Consider the following 26,125-nt stretch of genomic DNA (forward strand, 5'->3'; position numbering starts at 1 on the left):
GATATGTCCCAAAACACAATGTGGACACATCACATTTTTCCAGGGAAAACTGACCCTTTTTTTGCAATGTGACTAGCTGTGGATTTTGAACCCTAGCTCAGCCGGCACCTAGAGAAACCTAGCAAACCTATACATTTTTTTAAAACTAGAAACCCAGGGGAATCCAGGATGGGGTGCGGTGTGGGGTTCTCACGAGGTTCTAATACCTAGAATCCCTTGAAAACTTCAAACTTTGTAAAACAAACCACATTTTCCTCACATTTCTGTGATGGAAAGTTCTGGAATCTGCATGGATCCACAAACTTCCAAAGCATGGTACCTTACTTGTGTGGGTGGGCCAAGTGCCCGCAGCAGGGAAGGGCCCAAAACGTATTATGGAGGCATCCAAATTACCAACCACTAACAAACTGGTTTTGCAAGGGCTGACACAAATTTCCCACCACATAGCATTCCCCAGGTCTCCAAATAAAAATGGTACCTCACTTGTGTGGGTGGGCCAAGTACCTGCGGCAGGGAAGGGCCCAAAACGTATTGTGGAGACATAAAAATGACCAATCACAAAACAACCTGGTTTTGCAAGGGGGGTCACCTGGATTTTCGGCTCCGGGCTCGGTGGCAATCAAGGAAAACCTACCAAATTCAGACATTTTTTTAAACTAGATACCCAGGGAAGTTCAGGGAGGTATGGCTTGAGTGGATCCTCAAAGTTTTCCTAACCAGAATCCCCTGAAAACCTCAAATTTAGCTAAAAATAATCACATTTTTCTCACGTTTCTGTGTGAAAAAATTGTGGGATCACCGGGCTGACACACATTTCCCACCACTCAGCATTTCCCCAGGTCCCCTCGATAAAAATGGTACCTCACTTGTGTGGGTGGGCCAAGAACCACCGACAGGTAAGAAACCAAAACGTATTGTGGAGACATCAAAATTACCAATCACAAAACAACCTGGTTTTGCAAGGGGGGGTGTCACGGGGTCAACGGGAAAGACGGAACCAGATCGGAAGGTGATTGTCGTTCTCATCCACAGGGATGGGACGGGCCCTTTAAGGACGATCCGGACCCGTCGGAGGTGGAGTTCGCCCCCGTGACGTCAGCCTTCGCCAGCCCATCCCACGCATCGGCGGTGGAGAAAAGGGTGGATGCAGAAAACGCCGGCGCGAAAGCCTGGAGTGAAGACAGAGAAACAGAGAGAAGAAGTGGTTGTCGGCCAGAGGAGGTATCAACTGGCAAAGAGCGTTGTGGGAGCCCTGTGGAGGGAGGGCCAGGAGGCCAACGACAACACTCATCGCCCAGCCACGCTTCAGGAGAAGCGTGGCTAAAACAAGTACGGAGGAAACTCCGGGGACTTCTATACACCACAGGAGGGAACGGGTAGCTGCAAGCGGGTGGTCACGTTGTGTTGCGGTGACCTTAACTCTCCCTATTGGCTGGGGTACGGGGGTTGCCGTCTTTCCTACATCTTTTGGTTTACGCATGGTGACGGCCATGTTTAAACCAATACCCACACTTCCCTTCCCCTTAACGGTAATTAGACCGGAGGACACTCAACTAAATCCCGTTCTCATCTTTCTTTTTGGGCTGAGTCTGATAACCTAGACGAAGAGCCTGGGACTCTCAGGAGAAGAGGAACGTTGGAGCCATTACCCACGATCATCCCTTCATCGTACTCATCATGGTGTTTTCTGCCTGCCCTTATACCTGTAAATAAAGGACGTAAACGCAGTAGTCCTTGAGTTCGCTTTCTTGCTCAGGCCTAACCTCCTTGTACGCCCTGCAAGGCTACAAGGGGTCACCTGGGTTTTTAGCCCCGGGCTTGGCGGCCATCTGGTGAAACCTACCAAACCCAGACATTTCTGAAAACTAGACACCTGGGGGAGTCCAGAGAGGTAAGGAATGTGTGGATCCCCAAAGGTTTCCTACTCAGAATCCCCTGCAAACCTCAAATTTAGCTGAACAAAATCAAATTTTTCTCACGTTTCTGTGTGGGATCACAGGGTTGACTCAAATTTCCCACCACCCAGCATTTCCCCTTGTCTCCTGAATGGTACCTCACTTGTGGGGGTTGGCCAAGTACCTCACTTGTGTGAGTGGACCAAGTACCCGCGGCAAGGAGGGCCCAAAACATACAGTGAAGACATCAAAATCGCCAATCACAAACAACCTGGTTTTGCATGTGGGGTCACCAGGGGTTTTTGCCCCAGGCTCGGCAGCTATTTAGAAAAACCTACCAAATACAGACATTACTGAAAACTAGACACCCAGGGAAGTCCAGAGAGATATGGCTTGTGTGGATCCTCCAAAGTTTTCCTACCCAGAATCCCCTGCAAACCTCAAATTTAGCAGAAAAAAATCAAATTTGTTCACGTTTCTGTGTGATAACATGGTGGGATCTATATATCACACGTGACCCAATCCTTGATGGGTCAGAAGGAGTGGGAACAATTTTTGCTTCCGAAGGTGCAAGGGATCAAAGTCTGTACCCTCCCTTTACAATAAGGTTTCCACCAAAATACGAACGGACTCTTCAGTCATCAAGTCCACTTCTTGTGGCTTCATACCACCTTACTATGTAGGTGTACCTTCGCCAAAGGATTGCTCAAGCTATTACCCAAATCCAATATTTTAGATCAACACCAGAGTGTGCTAAAAAATTTACAGGTTGGCCTCACACACCTCCCAGGTTTCAGGCTTCATCCCACATTCGCCAAAGAATCCTCTAATGACGACCAAGCCCCTGTTATGGGCTGTTGATTCACTATTAGTACGAAACTAAGGTGAAAAAAGAGAAAAAGGAAAAAGGGGAGGATGGTTAAGTAAAAATCCCTACCATCTGCCAGTTATTTATACAATCTTTACTCATTGGTGACAGAGGGATAATAACAGCATGAGTTATAGGACAATTATAGCCTGGTTATTGTGCTCATGGTTCACTGGGTCGACATGTTTCAGCCCAATCACGGCCCCAACTGGGGTCCTGGGCTTTCTTCAGGACCGTACTGACCCCAACACTGTCTCTATGATACTTCCTTATATGCAGTTTACAATTAACACACATACGATTCCCGATTGACACTTTATCCACATCGGGTTTCTTCCGTATCTGTGAGAACCATATCCTCACTGTTTAGTAATAATACCTCAAGGAGGGATCAGGGAGAGAGTCCTATAGTCACACCTTTGTCAAGGTACTCCCTCTCTGGGAACCTAGTGTGTATCCCTGTTCTCCTACCGAAGTGAGGTACCATTTTAATCAAGAGACTTGGGGGAATGCTGGGTGGTGGGAATTGTGTGTCAGCCTGGTGATCCCACAACGTTACCACACACAAACGTGAGAAAAATGTGATTTTTGTTCAGCTAAATATGAGGTTTACAGGAGATTCTGGGTAGGAAAACGTTGGGGAACCATGCAAGCCATAGCTCCCTGGACTCTTCTGGGTGTCGAGTTTTCAGAAATGTCTGGGTTTGGTAAGTTTCCGTAGATGGCCTCCGAGCCAGGGTCCAAAAACCCAGTTGACCCACCTTGCAAAAGCAGGTTGTTTTGCGAAAGGTAATTTTGATGTCTCCACAATACGTTTTGGGCCCTTGCCTGTCGATGGTTCTTGGCCCACCCACACAAGTGAGGTACCATTTTTATCGGGAGACCTAGGTGAAGGCTGGGTGGTAGGAAATGTGTTTGTGGAGAAAAATACCTAGGCAATTTCAAAGCAACACAATTGTATATTCAATGGAGACAACAAACGATAATGTGGAAGGAGACACAACATACAGAATTATATCAAAAATAGATATAGACTTTATTCTATTCAAATATAAATGGGAATGATAGAAAAATTGATGGTGATGAACTTTATAATTTCGGAATGTGATTCAAGAATGGAAATTAGATGAAATAAACAAAACATGAAACAGTATAGAACAAATCATATTCCAAGTTATTGAGACAACAAAATCTGAGTACAAAAAACATGAAATTAAAAGTGGCGAAGACCAAGATGTTCTCAACGCGCGTTTCGACGCTAACAAGGCGTCTTCATCAGGAGAGCCACAATCTCTTTGAATCCTATAAATATACAAAAATGTACAAAGTGAAACACAACCAACTATATATATATATTCTGTAACAATAATTCAAACAATTGATTTACGTTTTTTTTCCTTACATTATCATACTGTTTTTTTCGTTTTTTTAGAAAATTTAAAACAAAACAGAGTGCTCCTTCACATGATTGTAATGACATAAACAAACAATGTGCTATCACCTATCCATGTACAGTAAAACAACTGTAGAGAAAATAAATTTAGCTGTAATAGTGTACATAGAAAGAAAGAAAGAGAAAAGAGAAGTGATGAAAAGCAGAAAAAGTCTATTTACATCAGTGATGTTAAAGATGAAAGATAAATCAAAAGACATTGAAATAATCAATAGAGAAAATTATAGTGTATAGAAAGAAGGAAAGAAAAAGAGTCTATAAAGTTTAAATGTGTAAAACAAGAAATAGAAGTTAACAGGTACTGCAGATGGAGGTGAAGTACAGGATCAAACCAACAGCTGAGAGGTAAAATCTAATGTATCGAAATGAATACGATGCAATCAAAAGGGGGGATCTTACTGGATCAATGAGAAAAACTGATAAATGTAGAACTGCGTGAGGTCCAGCTGGAAGTCATTGGCATGTGGAAATTTTCCTATTTAAAATAAGAGCAAACAGAAAAAAGACCAAATGCTTAATCAAACAATTAAGTTATATGGAATAAGACAATCAAGGAGAACGTGGATGCAGGAATACAATGTACCTCGTAGCCGGAAGTGCGCCTGAGGTGTATGAATGAACCACGATGTATGTCCAATGGAAAGGTATCAAGCTGTCTGCAAGTTATTCTAAAAGAATAGAAAAAAACACACAACGGATCTAAGGACATAGCTAAGGAATAAAGAACAATGCGGTGTGGGCAGATGCAAGGAAACAACATACCAAATGGTTGAAGGCACATGTAGAGCGTGTACCTAGACCAGAAGACTTGTCAGAGAGAATAATACTAAGCGATGCACGAATTAATCTAGGTGTAAAAAAGGGAAAGAAAAAACACCAGATATAGTTGAGGACATAGCTATGAATTCAATGATATAACGAATAACGATATATCAAGTGGTGTACCTGCCATGTAAATGATGGCGATATTATATACGAACATCAGGCCTTAGGATATTGGCGGCAGTTCATTTTCTTAGCACATGATAAATGAGGAAGACAGATAGTATTCAACTGGACGGTGGGTAAGTATCAATGTTTCACGGGAAGTCTCTAAAAGAGAAAAAATGTACGCACTGATTGTTACTGTGAGAGTAACAAGTGACGTGAAACAGATGCATGTAATCTGATGTGCGGGCCGTGAGAAGGCTTACTGGGTACGGGCTAACGTACCGGATATCCAACGATGAAGTAGCACCAAACAGGAAATGAATTGGACCGCTATGGTACTTGGGCGTCCACTTTAAGCGCTGGGTAAAAGATCGCTGGTGGCCACTACAAACAGATACAAAATATCAGTTACTAAGCGAACGTGCAATTGAATTGAAAGGATCGCTGGTGGCCCCTTCAAATAGATACAAACTATCGCTTACTGAGCGAACATGCAATTGAATGAACCTACTAAAGGAGGGGGGCCGCGGGACAACTTACTTGATAAGAACTCGCGTGCCGAATCACTGCAGTGTGGGACCTACAGGCAGAGGTGAAAAAAGCCGTTTGAACCTCCGATTTAAGCGGAAAGAGTAAGATCACGTGTTGCATTCAAGAAAACCCGACGGCCTCAATCGAGGTAGAGAGAGGACAACGGCAGAAACAGGCTAAAATGTAAGATGAAAATGATAATGGTAAAGCGATGACTCAAGAAAAGAAGTATAAGCAACTGGAAAATAAATAAAAATATGTAAGGAAATGAATCTAAAGAGTTGAGGATAAACACTAAACGAAAAAGTTAAGGATAAACACTAGACTAAAACGAAATCGGAAGTTGAGTCCCAGAAATCGTAATGGAAAAAATAAGGCATTAGAATGTATTGAAAAGAATGGCATTTTCCCAAGGGAGATCACTGTTTAGTCCCTTATGGAACGTGTTAAGGGTAAAAATCCAGAAGACTTCTCGTTTTTTGCGGATCTCATCGTTACGTACATTGTTTTTCTGGTGAATTTCTTCAAGTATGTGTCATTTAATTTCTTCCGTCGTATGTTGAAACTCTTTGTAGTGCTTAACCATAGGGGCTACTATTTTGCTGGTGCGAATAGCAGAGCGATGTTCATTGAGACGAGTGGCAATGGGTCTAGAGGTTTCGCCAACATAACCAAAGTTGCACGGGCAGATGATTAGATAAATGACATTGGACGTTCTGCAGTTTGTCATAGATGCAGAATGAGTGGTGTAACCGTTCAAGGTAACAGTGTTACCTTCTATTGCTCCATCGCAAGCTTTGCAGCCATTGCGTAAACATTTGAATGTACCCTTGATGGGGAGGTTACCATCAATGCTCTTCTGAATAAATGGCACTTGAGTATTGAAGCGTGATCTTACAATTATGTCTTTTAGATTTTTGTTCCGTCGGTGGGCATATAGAGGTTTCTTCAAGTGTGTGGAGGGATCTTGATCTGAGTTCAAAATATGCCAGTTAGCGTTGATAATGCGACGCACTTGTTCATTCATTGTTGAATGTTTGGTGATACATACCAATTTGTCATTAATTATGGGGTCTTTGGTTCTTAGCAAAGCATCTCTGTCATAAAATCTTGCTCTTTTTAGCGATTCACGAATTAGCCGGTGTGGATATCCTCTTGCAAGGAATTTCTTTTTCATGGTTATAGCTTGTGAATCAAAGTCATGAATGTTCGTACAATTACGACGCAGTCGCAAAAATTGACTGAAAGGAATACTTTGTTTCTGTGTTCTCGGGTGATAACTATTAAAGTGCAGCAAGGTGTTTCTGGCTGTAGGTTTAGTGAAAAGATCCACTTCTAGGTGTCCGGAGCTATGTGAGATTAGAATATCCAAAAATTCAACCTTCTGTTTGTTGGAGTGTGCTGTGAACTTAAGGTTGGTGTCTGTTACATTGATCCATAGGAGGAATTCCTTGAGTTGGTCTTCGGTATCTCTCCATATAAAAAAGATGTCATCTATGTAACGTGCCCAGTGATCCACTGATTCGAAAAAAGGGGCAATTTCGTTATAGATGAAGAGAGATTCAAATTTGGACATGTAAATATTGGCTACTGAAGGTGCTACAGTAGCTCCCATGCTTACGCCGCGAATTTGTTTGAACCAGGTGTTATTAAATTCAAACGTATTTTCAGTAAGCACAATTTTGAGGCATTCTAAGATGAAAATTTTTGGGCACGGTATTTCATGTTTATCAATGAACCAGGAGACCGCTGTGATGGCTTCATTTTGAGGGATGTTATTATAAAGGGACTCTACATCTAGAGTCACCAGGGTCTCTTGGTTGGGGTTGAAAGGAAGATATTCCACTTTGGAAATCATGTCACCAGTATCTTTCACATATGAAGTGATTTTAGGTATGAAGGGTCGTAACCAATTATCCACATATTTAGACAACGGTTCCGTGACTGAACCTATTGTAGACACGATGGGACGTAGAGGAGGTTGTGTGAGGTTTTTGTGGACTTTTGGTACTCCATAGATACATGGCATAGTTTTTTTTGAAGTGGTTAGAAAGTCAAATTCTTTATCGCTGATTTCTCCTTTCAGGTGAGCGGCGCTGGCTACCCGTTCTATTGTTTGGCAGATTCTATTTGTAGGGTCTGATGTCACTTTAATGTAGAAGACAGGGTCTTCAAGTAAAGTAAGCATTTGATTTTTGTAGCTATTGGTATCTAAAACTACTATGCCTCCCCCTTTATCTGCACTTTTAATTGTGATGGATTTGTTTTCTTTAAGGGTAGAGAGACACAAAAATTCATCTTTGTTGAGGTTATAGTTAGGTTTTTGAATATGTCGGGTAGCTTGGTTTAAGCGTTTAAGCACAACTTTCTCAAAAACTCCTACTTCGGGTCCTATCTGTTCCAAGGAAGGTGTAAAAGTGGAAGGTAAGGACAGGGTGGAATTTGCAATGGTGAAAGATGAATCAGTGGTATTCTGAGAGAAAAATTTCTTCAGTCTAATTTTGCGAAAAAATGAGATGATGTCAGTATAGAGTTCAAATTTGTTGGTATATGTATGCGGAACAAAGGACAACCCTTTAGACAGAAGGCTCAGACAATTCGAATCTAGATGGTAAGATGACAAATTGAAAATGGGGATGTTTTCTCCTATCTCCAATATTGACGATTCCTGGTTTGCAGTACTTGTTGATTGTCTTGGGGTGTGTAGGAATTCTGTTGTTGATAATTTTGTTGTTGGAAGTTCCCTCTGGTTTGTGGATGGAATCGGACACGTTGTCGTCCTCTGCGCGTCCCTCGTTGGGCTAAAAAAGGCTGGTATTGTGGATTATAGGGCCGGCTTGCTCTAGATGGATTATGAGATTGATCATCCTGATCTACATCGGAGTCTGTGGTGTCAGAAAAGGTTCTCACTTGTGGTGGTCTATAGTTGGAATCTGAAGGAAATTGGTTTTGTTGGTAATAATTTTCTTCCAGATAAGGATACGTTTTTGTGATCGAATAGTAGCGTATATCTTTTCTTAGTTTTTCTGTTTTACGTTTAATCAGATAATCAGAGAAAGATGCCAATTCTTGTTCTGTGGATTCCAACTTCTTTTTTGCCTCCTCGATACTGTTAGATTTTTTGATTTGTTCTTCTAGCTCTAGGAGTTCATTTTTAAGAGAGGATAGTAGTTCTTTCGCTGTTTCGATGATAAGAATCATCAAGTCTCTTGAGCATCTACTTGCTATCATGCTCCATTTTTCTAGGAATTTTTTAAACTCAACGAATAGGCCTGGTATATTACGTATTCTCAGGCCTTGTGGGATAACTCCTGATTTAAGGTATTCTAACATAAATTCGCCATGTGCCTCTATTCTTTTGATTTTCTTTTTTAGATTAAGGAGTTTAAAGGTGTCATCATTAGTGAGAGACGTAGAAGTGGAACTATTACCAAAAGCATTACTGGTACCTACTAATAGAGCAAAGTCTTCGTCAGAGAAACCAAACGTTTTCAGCTGTTCCATTCTGGAGAGGGATATAAAAGATAATAGGGAAAAAAGAAATAAGTCAATATGTAGTGAAAATGAAGAGAGATAGATAGAATAAAACAAGATAGAGAATGGGTGGTGAATAGCACAAAAATATAAAATACACAATTGACAATAGACAGTAAGTACGCCCCGCACAGACAAGCTGTGGGTAATTAGTGTTCAGAAAAAGGGGACCCCCTGCAACAAATGATTCTAATCCTAGGGCAGGGTAAATGACATTGTGGAGAAAAATACCTAGGCAATTTCAAAGCAACACAATTGTATATTCAATGGAGACAACAAACGATAATGTGGAAGGAGACACAACATACAGAATTATATCAAAAATAGATATAGACTTTATTCTATTCAAATATAAATGGGAATGATAGAAAATTGATGGTGATGAACTTTATAATTTCGGAATGTGATTCAAGAATGGAAATTAGATGAAATAAACAAAACATGAAACAGTATAGAACAAATCATATTCCAAGTTATTGAGACAACAAAATCTGAGTACAAAAAACATGAAATTAAAAGTGGCGAAGACCAAGATGTTCTCAACGCGCGTTTCGACGCTAACAAGGCGTCTTCATCAGGAGAGCCACAATCTCTTTGAATCCTATAAATATACAAAAATGTACAAAGTGAAACACAACCAACTATATATATATATTCTGTAACAATAATTCAAACAATTGATTTACGTTGGTAGGAAATGTGTGTCAGCTCAGTGGTCCTTCAACTTTTCTACACAGAAACAAGAGAAAAAGTTATTTTTTTTCAGCTAAATGTGAGGTTTACAGGGGATTTTGGGTAGGAAAACGTTGGGGGGTCCACGCAAGCCATACCTTCTTTGACTCTCCCAGGTGTCTAGTTTCAGAAATGTCTGGGTTTGGTAGGTTTCCCTAGATGGCCTCCGAGCCCTGGGCCAAAAACCCAGTTGACCCACCTTGCAAAAAGAGGTAGTTTTGTGGTAGATAGTTTAACACCTGTGTTTTTAGTCCTGGGCTTACAGACATCTAGGGGAACCTAAAAAACCCAACCATTTCTGAAAACTAGACTGCCGGGGAGCGGGGCAGAAAGACTGTCCCAAATATATTGGGTGGCGGCATGGTCTTGCCCTTTGAGGGAAGCCCCCAGCCCACTTTATAAAAAAGAATCCTGGTGTCCTAATGGGCTTTCTGCCCCCTGGGGGCAGATTGGGGATAATACCCCTCTTTTGCTTCCTAGGGGGGTCAGAAAGTCTGTGAAGGTTGTTTGGGGGTGGCGGCTGCCCTAAATGGGTTTAGGGGTGGCCTAAATACTATAAAACAAATCCCTGGAATCTAGTGTGATTTCTGCCCCCGGGGGGCAGAAAGACTGTTCCCAAATATATTTGGGTGGGAGCATGGTCTTACCCCTTGTGGGCAGCCCCCCCCCCATCTTTTATAAAAATAAAATAAAAAATCCTTGGTGTCCCTCATTTGTTCCCTGGGGGGGCAGAAAGTCTGTTGAGGTTGTTTTGGGGTGGGGGCATTGGCATGCCCATTTAGGACAGCCCCCACCCCTAAATACAATTAAAAAAATAATCCCTGGTATCTGTGGCTACTGCCCCATCTGCCCCTCCAGCAGGGGGTGGAAAAAGGACTGAATTTGCCCACATTATTTGGGGGGAAGCAAAGGCCGCTCCCCCCTCCCTGGTGTCCAGTAGTGAATCCCTGCTTCCTGATGAAATAACTCACCTACAGGCCTTTTGATTGGGCCACCAACTGTACTCCTATCCATAAGGACCGCATGTCCTTTTCACATTGTGGAATTGAAAAACCACAACCTACAGTTTGCTCCTTCCCCTGACCATTGTCCGTGATAATGTATGTTTATTATTCATGAACTTCTGCCCCCAGTGAGAGCAGATACAGTATTTGGTACTGCTGGCACAACTGAGTTACTGATGGCGGTAGCCACATTTTTAAAAGATGAGGTCTCTTTATGAGTCAAACTAGATACAGAAGCATTTAAAAAATGGAAATTCCTTTTGGTTATTTTGTCATCCTTTGTTTATTATTAACATTATGGTTATGAGTATTACTCATGATTTAAAACCATCCCTGGCATGCAATTCAACCCCACAGACTGTACATTTTACAGACATACATCGTCCGTTATAAAATGAAACAGTTATTTAAACATAAATAGTGATCATCGATTGTTAAAAAAACCTGAATCATGAACCCTTCCCTTTCCTTCCTACTTTTTAAGTCTCGCCTGAGAGAGTGTATGCCATGTCACTTGTCAGACATTTGTTACCTTACAGTGGACTTGGACTCCGCCCATTGCTTGTCATTGGCTGACGTCATTACCACTCTCATTTGCTTGCTTCTGATTTTTTAAATTTTTATTTTATACTTTTTTCCGATGTTGCCCCCACCTGATTTTTATTGGTACTCTGTCAGTGTGTGCTCATATGGCATTCTTTGTTAGGGCGAACAGTGAGTAATTGGGGGCTGCGTAAAGAGAACTTACAAACACACTGTACATTTGCAAACCTCGCTTTCCATGTCAGAGGAGATCATTGTTTTTCTGTGTGATTTTGAGGCACCTTACGCTCTTTAATGTGATATCTTCAAGCAAATGCACAGTGTGAAGTCCTGCTGCTTTTCATCTGGTCAAAACATATGTAATGTATATCTATGATTGAGGTTCGCTAAGCTGTGATGCATTTAACCAAAACACTTAAAGTTGTGTTAATTGTTGTACTCTGTGGAGCCCACTGTGTCAAAGGACGGAATGCAGATAGGTGTTGCACTGGGGAAGATAAGAGCAAAATGTGTCGGGGACAACTCAACCACTGATCTTCACAAGGCTGATAAAATGTGTAACCTGTTGGAAATATCACTAAGTACTGGGTTGCGTTTTTGTTGTTGATGCAAATAAATTGTGTGTTTCAAACATTACCCAGAGTGCTGGAAACCAGAGATGCTGTGGTGGACCCCTTACCCCACCATATAAAAAAGTGCTATGACGGGGCCAGCACTTTAAAAAAAAAAAAGCTTTTTGTCTGTTATTCTGCACAGGCCCTCACGTTGTTGTTGCCTCCAGCCCTTCCAGCAAAAGACACAAAATGCTATGACATGACCAGTGCTGGCCATGTCATAGACCCCTCCTTTTTCTTTTTTCTTTCTTTTCTTACAACCATAGTTAAAACAACATTGACAGCCAATAGCTCTCGCAGGCTGGAATTCTTGGCTTTTCCTATGCAGCTTCCATATAGAGCTGTCTCATTTTATCAGCAAAACTGAGCTTAAAACAAGATTTCATAAATGTACTCATTCCCATTGTAATGTAGCAGATCTCTAGAACACCAAGTTATGGAATAACAGGAACTGAACTCTTAACCCTCAGTGCTGTTAGGTGAACAACCTCTAACCGCTTGAAGAAACAACCAGTGCTAAAAAACACACGCTTTTCACATAATGAGCGCTGAAAGCAATGCACACTATAAGACACTGTTATTTTAGGTCGAGCCTGGGCAGCGTATGCACCGCTCTGCGAGGCATGCTGTATTCAAGTATGGACTTGAAGCTGCGCCGACTCTCCGCCCATATTTGTCATTGGCTTGTGTATTAGCCTTTGTAAATGCTGGCTTCTGATCTGTTAATAGGCTTGTTAGTCCCTCCTTAGTACTGTCTTGTCTTCACTTGTAACCTTCCATGATTATTTGCCCTTTTACTTCTGTTGTTACACGGTATGTCTTATTTAGTCTGTAAGCATTATTATCTTTAATGAGTTTCTTCTACTGCAGGCATGACATGCTTCCCTGCAACATTCTTTGTGCCATGCACGCTTTCACTTTCCAAGCAGCCCGGTTCAATGGCGGCTGTTTTTTTTAAATAAAATCGGTTTTGCACTTACAAGAGTGTGAGCTATTGGCATAGCTCTAGCACCAGCAGCTCTGCTGAAGTGCCTCTGCACCTTTCACATGTGTAGGTAGGTGTTCGAGGCCCTCTTGCACCCTCAGGCTCCCTCCAGTCCCTCATCCCTGGTGGTCCAGTGGGAGAGTCTTCCTCTTTTGCTGGTCCACTGTTGTCTGTCTTCATGTTGTGCCTGTTTTCTGTCTCTGTTCCTGTGCGCTTGTATCCTCTGTGCCCATTTTATGCCTGCCTTTTCTCCACCGCTGCTGCCTCTTGGCCCCTCCCCCTACCGATACCTGCTCCCACCCGCCTCCCAGCTGCACTTCCCTCCCCCTACCCTATTTAAAGGCCTGCTACTGCGCTGCCACGCCAAAGGCGTGCCAAAGGCAAGCCTGTCTGCGCCTGTCCGCGTACCGACCGCGTCCAGTGCCAGAGACCCTGGTTCTCCAACCACCCACCGCTATGACTCAGCTGCCCTCCTCACACTCATCCCCGGAAGGAACTGCCAGCTGTCTATGCCGAACACCACCCATAGCCAGTTCTCTTGCCGACACTGCCAACAATCCTTCACCACCCTCCGCACCCCCACGGCCTTTGCCCCTGCACCAGACACCAGCACCCCCGAAATCCTGAGGTGCATCCTCCTCTATGTACGCTCCCTACACAGACATGTTGTAGAGATCTTTGACCTCCTCGACACCCTCTCGCCAGACGACGCCTTCCTCATGGAAACATGGAACTACCCCACCTCTGCCCCGGACATCGCCATCCCCGACGGATACAAGATCCAGAGGAAGGACCATCCCAACCGCCCAGGAGGAGGACTCGCCATCGTACACAAGAGCTCCTTCTGACTCACGACCTCCACCACTGAACACCTCCATTTCCAGATCCAGACCTGCTCCAGAATGTTCCTACGTGGCACCCTTGCATACAGACCCCCCGGGCTTCGAACCGCGCTCACCACCACCATAGCTGCCCTCATTGTGCCCCACGCCATCGCCTCCATGGACTGCATACTTATCAGAGACCTCAACTTCCACCTCAACAACCTCAGCGACCCCAACTCCGTCCTCGTCCTGACAACCTCGCCAACCTCTGACTGAAACAACTCATCACCCCCACGCACAAGGCAGGACACACCCTCGACCCCATCTTCGCAGAAGGTTATAACATCCACTTCAGCTACACCACACAACCCCTCTGGACGGACCACTACTGTGTACACTTCCACGTCGACAAACACACCGCCCCCAAACCTGCTCCACACCCTCCTCAAAGGAACTGTAGCAAGGTCACTGAGGAGCACCTCAACTCCATCCTCAACAGCGATGCCCCCCCACCTCGACCGACACCAACACCGCAGCCAAAGAACTTCATAGATGGATCGGCAACTGCCCAGACAAGATCGCCCCCCCTCCGCAACCCTGACAGACAGTGCCACAGGAAGGCCACCTGGTTCACCGTGACCTCCAAGAATCCAGACGCACCTGCAGATGCCTCGAGAAGAACTGGAGTAACAGCAAAGTTCTGGCGATCGCACCACTTACAAGAACGCCATGACAGAATACCACCAACTCATCAGATCAACCAAAAGGACCTTCATCCGAAACAAAATCCTCGCCAAAGACCTATTGCATTGCAAATGCTTGTTTCAGTTTATAAGCTGTCTGCTGCTTTTACTAGATTTTTAACTTTATAGGAAATGCATTAACATGCACACAGCCATAGAAGCTGCCCACGGGATAAAGCAACTGACAGTATAAAAAATAAACATGCATTACCTCCAAGTCTCCCTTGTCCTCATCCCATTCATTACAAAGTGAGATGGTCTATCTCACAGACAGAAAAAAGAACAGAGGGATACTGGAATATATGGGCCCACCCTCTTGGTGTACTTAAGCAGTACTTACCCAGCATTTCTCCTGTTCTTTTTTTATGGATGCTGAAAGGTGATGAGAAGAGGATGTGGGTGGCTTCTGCGGGCAGAGGATGGCTTGTTGTAAGTACTTCACCGGCCGACATGTCAGATTGGCAGAGTTGTCGGCCAACCAGATTGTGCGTCTCCCAACCTGCTGAGTTTGCGGGGAAATGTGCTGGATGTTTGGCAATTTTTATTCTGAAATGTAAGGAAACTTGAATACTTATGGCAGTGGCTCGCCGTGCTCCGGTGTGGTTACGAGAATGCCAGACTTCCTCATTTTACCGAGAGTTTCTGCACATGTGCGAGCCGGCATCATCTTTTCTGGAGCATTTTTCTTACAGCAAGGAAAAGCCTTAAAAGACGGCTGCAGAGGTGAGTACCGCATAGCGGTTTGTGAATATTTACGGTTAATTATTGTTATTGGCAATATTCCGGTTCCTATTCTTCGTGTTTGTGGCAAGATTTGGAAGCATTCAAACAAACAGAGGCATGTGGAGCCATCCTCCTCTTCCTCCTCTCCTTCTCAAACAAATAAACGCATAGAAAGTGATTATGCATGCATTAAAAGGTTTATTATGGAGACTTTGTTGGAGATGGGTTCTGACAAACCTCAGGGTCAGGGGATGGGATGCCAGGATCGAAGGATAATAAGGGTAAGTACGTTGCTAGGAACATGTTGCCTGACTTGATTAGACATGTTAAATCTAACATGGGTTTTCCTAGTGAGGAAGTTCCCATAGACTTTGGTGTAGTCTCTCCTACAAAAATTCAAAAGCACTGCTACCTTTGATGTACCTGTGCATCCATCCATTAATGAACACATTTTGGAACAAATCAAATGTCTGGTGAAATACTTATCTTATGTCTCTTTTGATGTGGTGAGGGCATCAGCCTTGTCTGGTGGGGCGTGTGATGGGCCGCCTTTACCTGGTACTTGAAGACTAGCGTACTGACTTGGCCCAGAAGGCATCTGCTATCAGACTACCATTCCGTGGTAATCAGCTGTTTGGGGCAGCGTTGGAAGATAAATTCCACAAGTTGTTTAAAGAGAAGAAACATTCTTCCTCCTTGAAACTTGCTTCTTCTGAGAAACAGCCTGTGAAGGCCAAGTCCCCCATCTGGCAGCAGTCTTAGAGGCAATATCCATGTTATCAAGGGAGATTTCAGGCTCGTAAGGGTCAAGATAAAAAAGTCAATTCTCCTCCAAAACCGCATTCCTGACTATACGGTAGAGAGTCAGGAGTGTGTGGTCGCAGGACTGATCCAGTGGTTTCTCTAGGCTTAGAAGGCATCTACCTCAGACACCTGGGTGTTAGACATCCTGAGAGAGGGTTACAAGATAGTTTGTGGAGATGCCCGATTCTTCAGGAGTCTGTCCAACTCAGTGGCCTTCCTGGAAGGAGAAGAGGTTGGCTCAGGGCATCTGCTCTCTTCTGCAGAGGGAAGCGATCCTGGAAGTCCCTCCGAAGGAGAAGGGCAAGGGTTTTTGGTCCATCATATCTCTTGTGGAAAGTCCACGAGTGGTTTCAGAATTGTGTTGGACTTGAAAGCGCTCAACAAGCTTATTCAGTCCCTGCCCTCCGAGATGGAAACTGTGCAGGGAGTGATTCCATTAGTGATCAAGGGTCGTCTAATATGCACCCTGAATCTTCAGGCTGCATACTACCATATTCCGATTAACCCTTAGTTCCAGCTGTATTTTGTATGCAGGAGACACATTATCAGTTCAGGTGGCTGTCATTTGGCCAAAAATTCAGCTTTGTGGGTCTTTACACCACTTGGTGGCATCAATACATCTACTAGGCATCAACCTATATCCATCCCTGATAATTAGCTTCTCCATACCCCCTCAGAGAAGCAGCTCCTGCACGATCTGGCCTTGATTCGGTCTATGAACTAGGCTCTTGGGTATCTGCTCAATCAAGGGAAATGGCTGTTGGCTTAAACCAGGGATCTGATGTTTATAGGGGCCAGGTTCTATACAGATCTGAAAAGGAAATTTTTTCCTGTTCACAGAGCCACTCACTTGAGATCTGTGGCTTTGAGGGTCCATGGTTGCAACCAATATGGCAGCTGTTGTGTTTACTGTTCTGTGGGCCCGATTTCATCTTCGAGCTCTCTGGATGCATCATCATTCTTTTTGGGATTTAATGTCATGATACTTTGACTGTGTGGTTCCAGTGACTGCAGGGGTCATCATGGACCTGAGATATTGAACCATGCAGGACAATGTCTCCAAAGGTATACCATTGCAGCCAAATTCTCCATTGGATCTCACAACAGATGTCAGTGCCTTTGGAAGGGGGGCACCCTAGGATAAAGGTCTCTGTAGGCACAGTGGCCTCTGCAGGAGGTCTGGCACTCTTCCAATTGGCAAGAACTGATGGTTGTGTGGTAATGGGGTTCAGTCACCACCTATTGAGTCACAATGTGGTGGTATGGTCAGACAACCAGGTGACGTGGCCTGTCTGAATCATCAGGAGGGAATCCGTTCCAGTGATCTGAGTGCTGTGCCTATTCTGACTTTCCTCCCTCCCAAGAAATGTCTCTAACCAGGGAGGTCCTTCTTCAGGTGTGTGGGAGGTTTGGTGTTCCTTTCCTGGACCTCTTTGCTTGCTGGCTGAATGTGCAAGTTACCAAGTTTTGTTCCCGTAGTCCACCAAAGGAGGACTGGGGGTAGGTTGGGATAGATGCATTGACCCTTCCGTTACTGGATTAGCTGTTGTATGCTTACCCCTCCCCCATTCCTCTCATCCCCAAGTTTCTGGCTTGGATGTTGGGGGAATCATGTGTTGTGGTGATGGTAGTTCCATTTTGGCCCGGTGCTCTTGATTCCCCAGACTAAAACTTTTGGCGATTCAGGGTCCTTGGATGATTCCGTGCTGCCCTTCTCCTACCAGCTCCGTTCCTGTCTCTTCCACGACTGCGTCTCTCAGTTTAGAAGTTGAGAGGTGGGGATTGCAGAATAAGGGACTATCCTAGAATTTAGCTGTGGCTATACAGCAATCCCCCAGGCCTTATACTTAGAAGTCGTATGAGAGGCATGGGGTAGTTTTCAACATTGGTGTAGCCCTCTCCAGTTGTCCCCCTTGACTGCAATCTCAATTAGGTTCTTCAGTTTTTATGGGAGGGGTTTGAGAAGCATTTTGCTGCTTCGCCTCTGCGATCCCAGTGGGCAGCTAGCAAGGCTTTCAGGTCCCCTTGGGGATATTTGGCTGATGTTGAGGACTTGGGTGGCTCGGTTGTTGCATAGCTTTTCTATTCTCGCCCTTTGATGAAGCCTTTGTTTTCTTTGTGGCATTTGCCTTTGGTGTTGTATGCTCTGATTTTGGCTAACGTTGAGCCTTTAGAGTTGGTTGATATCAAATCTGTCACTTTCAAAGTGGTGCTTCTGGTGACATTTACTTTTGCTAGGCGTATTGGGGAGTTGTGTGCACTGATGGATAGGGAACCCTTTTTGTCCTTTTCAGATGATGGGATTTTTCTTTATTTGGATTCCTCTTTTGTGCCAAAATAGGCTTCTAAGTTTCATATGAATCAGGAGGTTATACTCCTTGATTTGCGGCCTGTGTCCGGTTCTTCTGATGAGGGCCAGTCATTGCTGGATTTGAAATGGATATTATTGGTCTATCTGAATGAACAAAGTCTTTCAGAAAGACTGACTCATTGTTTGTTTCTTTTGGAGCTTCTTCCCGGGGAGATAAGGTATCATTACTCTTTTCAAGGGTTTCCTCCTCATGCAGAAGTTCAGGGGAGATCCACCAGAGGGGTGGCTGCTAACTTGGCATAATTGAAGGGTGTGTCAATTTTTTAGACTTTCAGGGCAGCTAGATGGGCATCCTCAAATACCTTTGTGAAGCATTACAGGCTGCAGAATATGTTGTGTGATAATTTTGGTTTAGGTATATATATTCTGTTGCCTGTGAGAATAGATCTCTCTGGGGTGCTTCAAATATTGTATTGGTATCCTTGTGTGGCATATTTTTCTCTTGCTGGGCTGCTCAGCTTGGGTTTTCTCACTCTGTAATGAATAGGGTGAGGACAAGGGAGACCTGAGGGTAATGTCCTATTACTTACCGGTAACCTTCAACCTCCTGGTCTCCTCATCCCATTCATTACACCCCTCCTTCCCAGATGGCTGGCCTTCATATGGTGGGGCTTATTAGTTCAGGAGGATTCAAGGTAAGTACTGCTTAAGTGCCCCCATGGGTACGGGGTGGGGCTGTGTATTCCAATATTCCTCTGTTCTTTTTTCTGTCTGTGAGATAGACTACCTCACTTTGTAATGAATGGCATGAGGACAACAGGACCAGGAGTAATGAAGATTACCGGTAAGTAATAGGACATTAATGCCTGCACTTCAGCTTGCCAAAACAGGAGTTCACTAGAAACAATCCTACAAATCAAACTGTATTGGATGCCCAAAAAGGGCACCAAATCCCCGCATTTTGGTACAAGGCTGGACAAGTATTTAACTTTAGCAGCAAAATAGGAACTTAATCATGGACTCTCCATATTTAAAGTGTTGGGTGTATTTTTCTCTGTTATTTCCTGCAATGGGGAGCAGGATTGTGGGAAATGTACTGAGTTTTAAATGTAAAAGTTAAAATAAACTGCAGGAAAAGAAAGCCTCCTGTCTGGTAATAAATTAAACCAGATTATGGACAGTTTTATGATAGGCGTTGATACGTGAGGCATTGAAAATGAGTCTAATCAGGGATTACAGGTGGAGACCTGCAGAATAAGCATGCAAAGGGAGGATGGTACTGGATTCCTGGAACAAAAAGAACATGGCCATACATTTAGAGCAAGTGAGAAATCGTGTTCACCTGCAGACAGGGCTGGACTGGACAACCAAAAGCAGCCCTGGCAAAAATGCCCGTCTCTCTTCTTCTGGTGTAATGGCTTTCTCCATCCATCCACCTTCCCTCTACTTTTACTCTCCCTCTCTTCAAGCCTCCCCATGCTCGCTGCAGTTAACCTCAGGAGCAGGGGAAAGTGACAGAGGCACCAATGGTTTCCAGCCCACTGCAGCAATGCCCGGTGGGATAAATGGCCTTTCTGGCCCTGCTTGCAAAAACACAAATCAAAGTTCCACAGAATTCAAGAATACTTGCATCTTTTGTGATAAAACCGCATCACCACTATCCTAAGACAAAGGGTGTAGTGACATAGGAATAAATTACTGAAAATAATGCAAATAAGTAGTCCATAAGCTTTTCATCAGAACTGAAGGCAAATTCCTAGGTGTAAACAGGAGATAGCGCATAAAAAAACGTAGCAGGTTCTGCGGCACAAAAAAAGGGAGAGTGCAATAAAAAGGACTTAAGGTTTTCTTCTGAGAGAGGTAATGCACGATGTGAAAATAGTGCTTCACCTAGATAGAAAGCACATCTAACAACCTGCATGCCTTCACACACTGAGTATATGTATGGGGGAATTGCTTAACAAAAGATGTTACCAAGACCGGGCAGTAGGTGAATATCGGGTGTCAGAAAAAACACAGAGAAAGATCAATTATTCTGCTAACCAGCGTCCATCCAGTTCTTCAAGCAATTTGTGTGTAAAAAACTTCTGCAATCATGGAAGCAGGACAGAATATGGGACAATTACTCTACAGTTCTGAAGGAGCTGGGTTCTATGTTCTTGATCCGCTCTGAAACCTCAGGTTGATGGTACTTTTTATCAGCATGAAAGCGTGGAGGAAGAGAAATTGTTAGCCAGTTAATCATTTAAGTTCCAATTTACTATGACTCTTAAGAATCTCAGACTCCCAATTAGGTTTAGTTAGTTTATTACAAAGCCAAGAACAACTGGCCATACAGACATCTCAAGGTGAGGGTGTAGAAATACAGAGGTACTAATACAAAGCCAAATCTACAGTTGAAGTTAAGGCGGTGCAATACACACAGGATAATTAGTTGGAGAATCAGGATGCAAAAGATGATCGAGCAGACTTCAAGATTCCCCTTCTGTTAGAAAGTGGGTTTCTGTTGTAGTAACCCCCCCATTCTTTGCCAGAACTACTGATGCAGTTTGACTTGATGTGCCCTGGGTCCCTGCCATTCAGGCTCCCAGGGCTTGTGTTCGTTTACCAAAACTGTACCAAACCCAATTGGCACTCTCTGGCCACAGGTCAGCCCTGGTAAATGGTACCCAGGTACCCAGGGTACTGTGACCAGGGAAGGCCTCTAAGGGCTGCAGCACTTATTGTGCCACCCTTATAGGTCCTGTACCTTTACACTCACACACTGCCTTTGCAGGCTGCGTGTTTTGGTGCAGAACAAAGTGAAGAGTCAACATGGCACACATCTCTGTGTGCCATGCCTACAACCCACTGCTCTGGCATAGATCAGCCACCCCTCTAGCTGGGTGCACTATACCAATGGTGAGGGTACAGGTGCATGAGCCCTGTACCCCTACAGTGTCTAAGTCCATTCTTAGACACTGTAAGTGCAGTGTTGCTATTAAGAATATATGGTGCTGGGAGCTTGTCATTACAAACTCCACAGCACCATAATGGCTACACTGAAAACTGAGAAGTTTGGTATCAAACTTCTCAGCACATTAAACCCACACTGATGCCAGTGGGAGATTTAATGAAAAATGCACACAGAGGGCATCTTAGAGATGCCCCCTGAAAAACAACCAGCCTCTGGTGGGTTCCCTGACTGGTACACACCAGTCGGCCACCACATGACATGTTTCTAGACCCCAAGGATGGGCGCCTCTGCTCCCTGAGCCCAGAAACAAAGCCTTTCCTGGGCGGAGGTGTTCACACCTCCCCCAGGCCTGGAAGAGTCATCTGTGGCCAGTGAGCTTCAAAGGCCTGTTAGCCTTTGTAATGTGACCCCAGCCTCTCCTGCTATCAGGAGCAGGACCCCTTCCTGTCTCCCCTCCTTTTCATTGGGAAGACAGGCGGGAAAACTAGCCAGCCAAGAAGGTGTGCCCACCTCTGCCAACTCCACCCATCAGGTGGGGGAGGTGAGATGAAGCCTCTCTTCAGTGCTCGCCATCTTGCAGATGGCAGGCACTCCCCAATCAGGATTAGGGATTGTGCTCACTCCCCCACGTGGGGTGAGCACACCCAGGGTGTAGTCACCCTAAGGTCAGTAGCCCATTGGCTACTGACCTAGAGACCCCTAATACGCCCCTAAATACAGTATTTAGGGGGCAGCCCTGAGCCAAGAAAGCAGATTCCCACACCCTAAGAAGAAAAAAGACGAAAGAAGAAGCCCAGCAGAGGAGACTGCAGAGAACAACTGACTTGGCCCCAGCTCTACCGGCCCATCTGGAATTTTACGAGATCCTGCGCCAAAAATCATCTTGTCCTGCAGCCAGCAACCTCCAGAACCCCTGGGAGAACTGACTGCCTTCAACAAAGACTGGATCTCCTGTGAACAGAAGCCCTGTTCAAAAGAAACTCCGAAAACAGACTCTGAGCCTGCTGAGGACAAAGAAACCCGACGCCTGGAACTACCACTGCACCTGTCACCTACAGCCCGAGTTCGAGTGGCTCACCAGTCCCAGCGAGGTTCCCCAGCACTTCAGAGTCTGAGTCCACCCTGGGCTGACCCCTCCAGGATTCCCCAACGTCACCTGCAGCCTCTGCACAGAGACCCCTCCAATCCCCTGTGGCCCAGTAAGGTGAAATCCGACCTCAAAAGACACCCCTGCATCCAGCCGCCCTACGCCCGGGAAAAAAGAACCCGAGGTGCACCTACATCCCTGAGCCCTTCAACTTACCTGCCCAGCTGTTGGTTCCTCCCAGAGGTCTTTCTGGACCGAGCCTGCAGCTAAAAACTAAAACCGAAAATCCCCATTGAAAACAACAGGGCACCTGACGCCAAAACAGCTCTCTGCACCCGGCCACCCCAGTGCCACTGAGAGTACACCTTTTGTGCTGGCTTGATTCCCCATTTGCCCTGAGCTAAAGTGCTGGAGCTTTGCTACCACAGCCAAGTGGCCTGCTCATCAGCAGCCACCAAACCGGTGGTCCCCTATCCCCATTGGATAACATTGGGCCTCAACACTCTGCACCCGGCCGCCCTAGTGCTGCTGAGGGTGTAACGAGAGTGCATCATTGACCCTGGGGGACCCCTGAGTCTATCCCCAGAACCTCAACTCCCACTACCAAATACTTACCTCAAAACCGATAACACTATTTTCCTCCATAGGATAACATTGACTGTTTTCCAGTGAAAAGTTTGTGTGGAGTTTGAAAACCTAAAGAAATTCTTTAAAATTGTACGGATTAACAAAAACGATTTGACTTACCTGTTTGCAGGAGATGTCCCAGTGTAGTATCCATGCATACTACACTGTGTAAGAAAAGTAATCTTAAAAGTAACTTACCTGTAAATACTATTTTCCTCCATAGGATATCAGTGATTGTTTTTCTTAGAAAAGTTTCTGTGTGGAGTTTGAAAACCTAAAGAAGTTCTTTAAAATTACACTGTTTAACAAAAACGATTTTACTCACCTGTTTGCAGGAAAGTTCTCAGAGTAGTATCCAGACATACTACTCTGAGTAAGAAAAGTAATCCAAAAAGTAACTTACCTGGTATATCACTGAAAATCTCATTCAAGTCTCTGTACTGTATTTACAAATCATTGCATTTCTCTGAAATAATATTATAAATCAAATCAAAGTACATTTACTATTGCAATCCAAACTGTTTACCAACTGCATTACTACTGTAAAGTATTTATTGCTTACCTGTGCCAGGCTTACTTGGTTCTAGAAAATAAAATAACTAAAAGAATATTTTTATACTAAAACAATTGGTCTGAAGTTCAGTCTTTGAATGTGTGAATTCATTTGCTGACTGAGTGTGTACAACAAATGCTTAACACTGTCCTCTGATACTGCCTTACTGCTCGACCACATTACCACAAATAAAGCGTAAGGTTCTATCTAACTTTACCTCTGCCTACCTTTGGGGTTCCACTGGACTCTGTGCACACTATACCTCACTTTGGTATAGTATATACATAGCTAGCTTCCTACATTGGTAGATCAGGGTGGGATATACAACTTTGTATTTGTTGAACTACTTGGTTACCACCGGATCACACAACAGAACTCTTAAATTGTCTTTAGAATTCTGATTTTTAAATTTTTTTTTACATTTTTTTTTTTTTATTACAGCTTGGAAATAATACAGTAGCTTATATCACATAAATTTATCATGGAAATCGATATAAATTAACATTTCATATATGGCATCAAACATATGAAGCAGAAGGGAGACCCCGAGGTGAAACACCCCGAGTCCCTATAACCGAAAAATAAAAAAAATAAAAAGTATGCCCTTAGAAGAGCTGCTTATACTCATCAGCTATTCAACCATTGTGTAAATGGAGCCCATATTTGTACCCCCCTTTCCCGTCTCCTTCTACCCCCCCTCATGAACACTGACAATTCTAGATTATGGAGAGCCAAAATCCTTGCTCTCCAATTCGTAAAAGTTGGGGGGGATGGGGCTAATCCATTCCGATGTGATACATAGTCGTACTATAGACATAGCAATAAAGATTAAAGCTGCAGTATGACTTGCTCTGAATGACCCAGCATCAGTCTCACATCCTAATATTACTAATTCCGGAGATAAAACCACCGGAATTTTAAGATTTGAATTAATAAATGTTTGAACCTCTTGAAGAAACTGATCTAGTTTAGAGCAAGTGAAAACCATGTGAACATCATTAGCTGCTACTAAGCCACATCTCGAACATCTATGACCCCCCCCTACCTCCCCATTTACATATTTTAGCTGGAGTATAATAGAGATCGTATAGGGCCATATAGCTTTGTGAACGCAGGCTCCCTGAGATTAAGACCATACTGGATAGCTCTAAAGCATGTGTAATATCCATACCAGACTTGCTTACCTTAGTTTCCCATTTAGTGTTATAAAGCAGTAGATCATTCGGGAGACCTGACACTAGATTTTGATAAAGTGGCCCAATTCGTGAGTTCTTCTGAATCAAATCCATGAGAGAGTTTTTAACAAACAAAGTAGGGTTATTATGCAAAAGTTTGATTAAGTGACTTCGAACCTGTAAATATTAAAAAAATTCACGCATATCTAAAGTACATTTATTTTTTAGAAACAGAAAGGAGGCCATGCTCTCCTCATGTGCTAAATCCCCCAGGACAGCAATGCCATGCAGCCTCCACCGAATTGTGATTTGATCTTGAAAAATGGAGGGTAGCAGTCTAGCTGCCGACAGAGGGGTATAAAAGTTAATCCTAGGGATAGACCACCTACGCCGTACCTTCCTCCAAACTGAATTCAATGACAAGATAACCTTAAATTTAGTTTTTTTTTATAATAGCTAGGTTCGAGAACTGACAATAATATCCCCTTAGCATCTTCTCCTAAACCTATCTCATAGATGGAGGGTGCACAGCACAATGATAGTATTGCTCTGTCTCCGAAAAGTGGAACAGCAAAGTGTTGAAGTACAGCTGTCCAACTGTATAACAGCAAATTGGGAACCGACCACCCACCCCTATGTAGTGGTAGCTGCATCCATTTCGCTGCCCTTCGGGGCTGACGATAGCCCCATAAAAACCTACTACAACATCTCTCTGCACGAGCAATACTTGACTGAGCAAATTCGAACGGAATGGTCCTAAATAAATAAAGACATTTCGGCAATATCAGCATTTTTAGCACATTCCTTCTGCCAAACAAAGATAAATGTAGATTATCCAATCTACGTAAGGTAAGACTAATTGAGTCTATAATGGGTATGATATTTATATAAGCTAGCCTATCTTCTGCGGCTGTTATTCTTATCGCTAAGTACATTGCACTATGAACTACTGGTGCATCAGAGGGGCCCATAGCCGTAGATTGAACCACCTGAGTATTCTGAACATTGAGTTTATAACCCGAGCAGTGACCATACTGTTCTGATAAGTTTCTTACAGCTGAAAATGAGGTTGACACATCACTAGTTAACACTATAATATCATCGGCATATGCCAAAATTTTAAATTCAAATGTATTGATCCTAACCGGGAGTATATTCGGAGAGAGCTCAAATTTGCACAGAAGCGGGTCTACATACAAAGCAAATAGCAGGGGCAGCCCTGCCTGGTGCCCC

Source organism: Triturus cristatus, chromosome 2_1 (assembly GCF_964204655.1).
Source record: "Triturus cristatus chromosome 2_1, aTriCri1.1, whole genome shotgun sequence".
Classification (NCBI taxonomy): domain Eukaryota; kingdom Metazoa; phylum Chordata; class Amphibia; order Caudata; family Salamandridae; genus Triturus; species Triturus cristatus.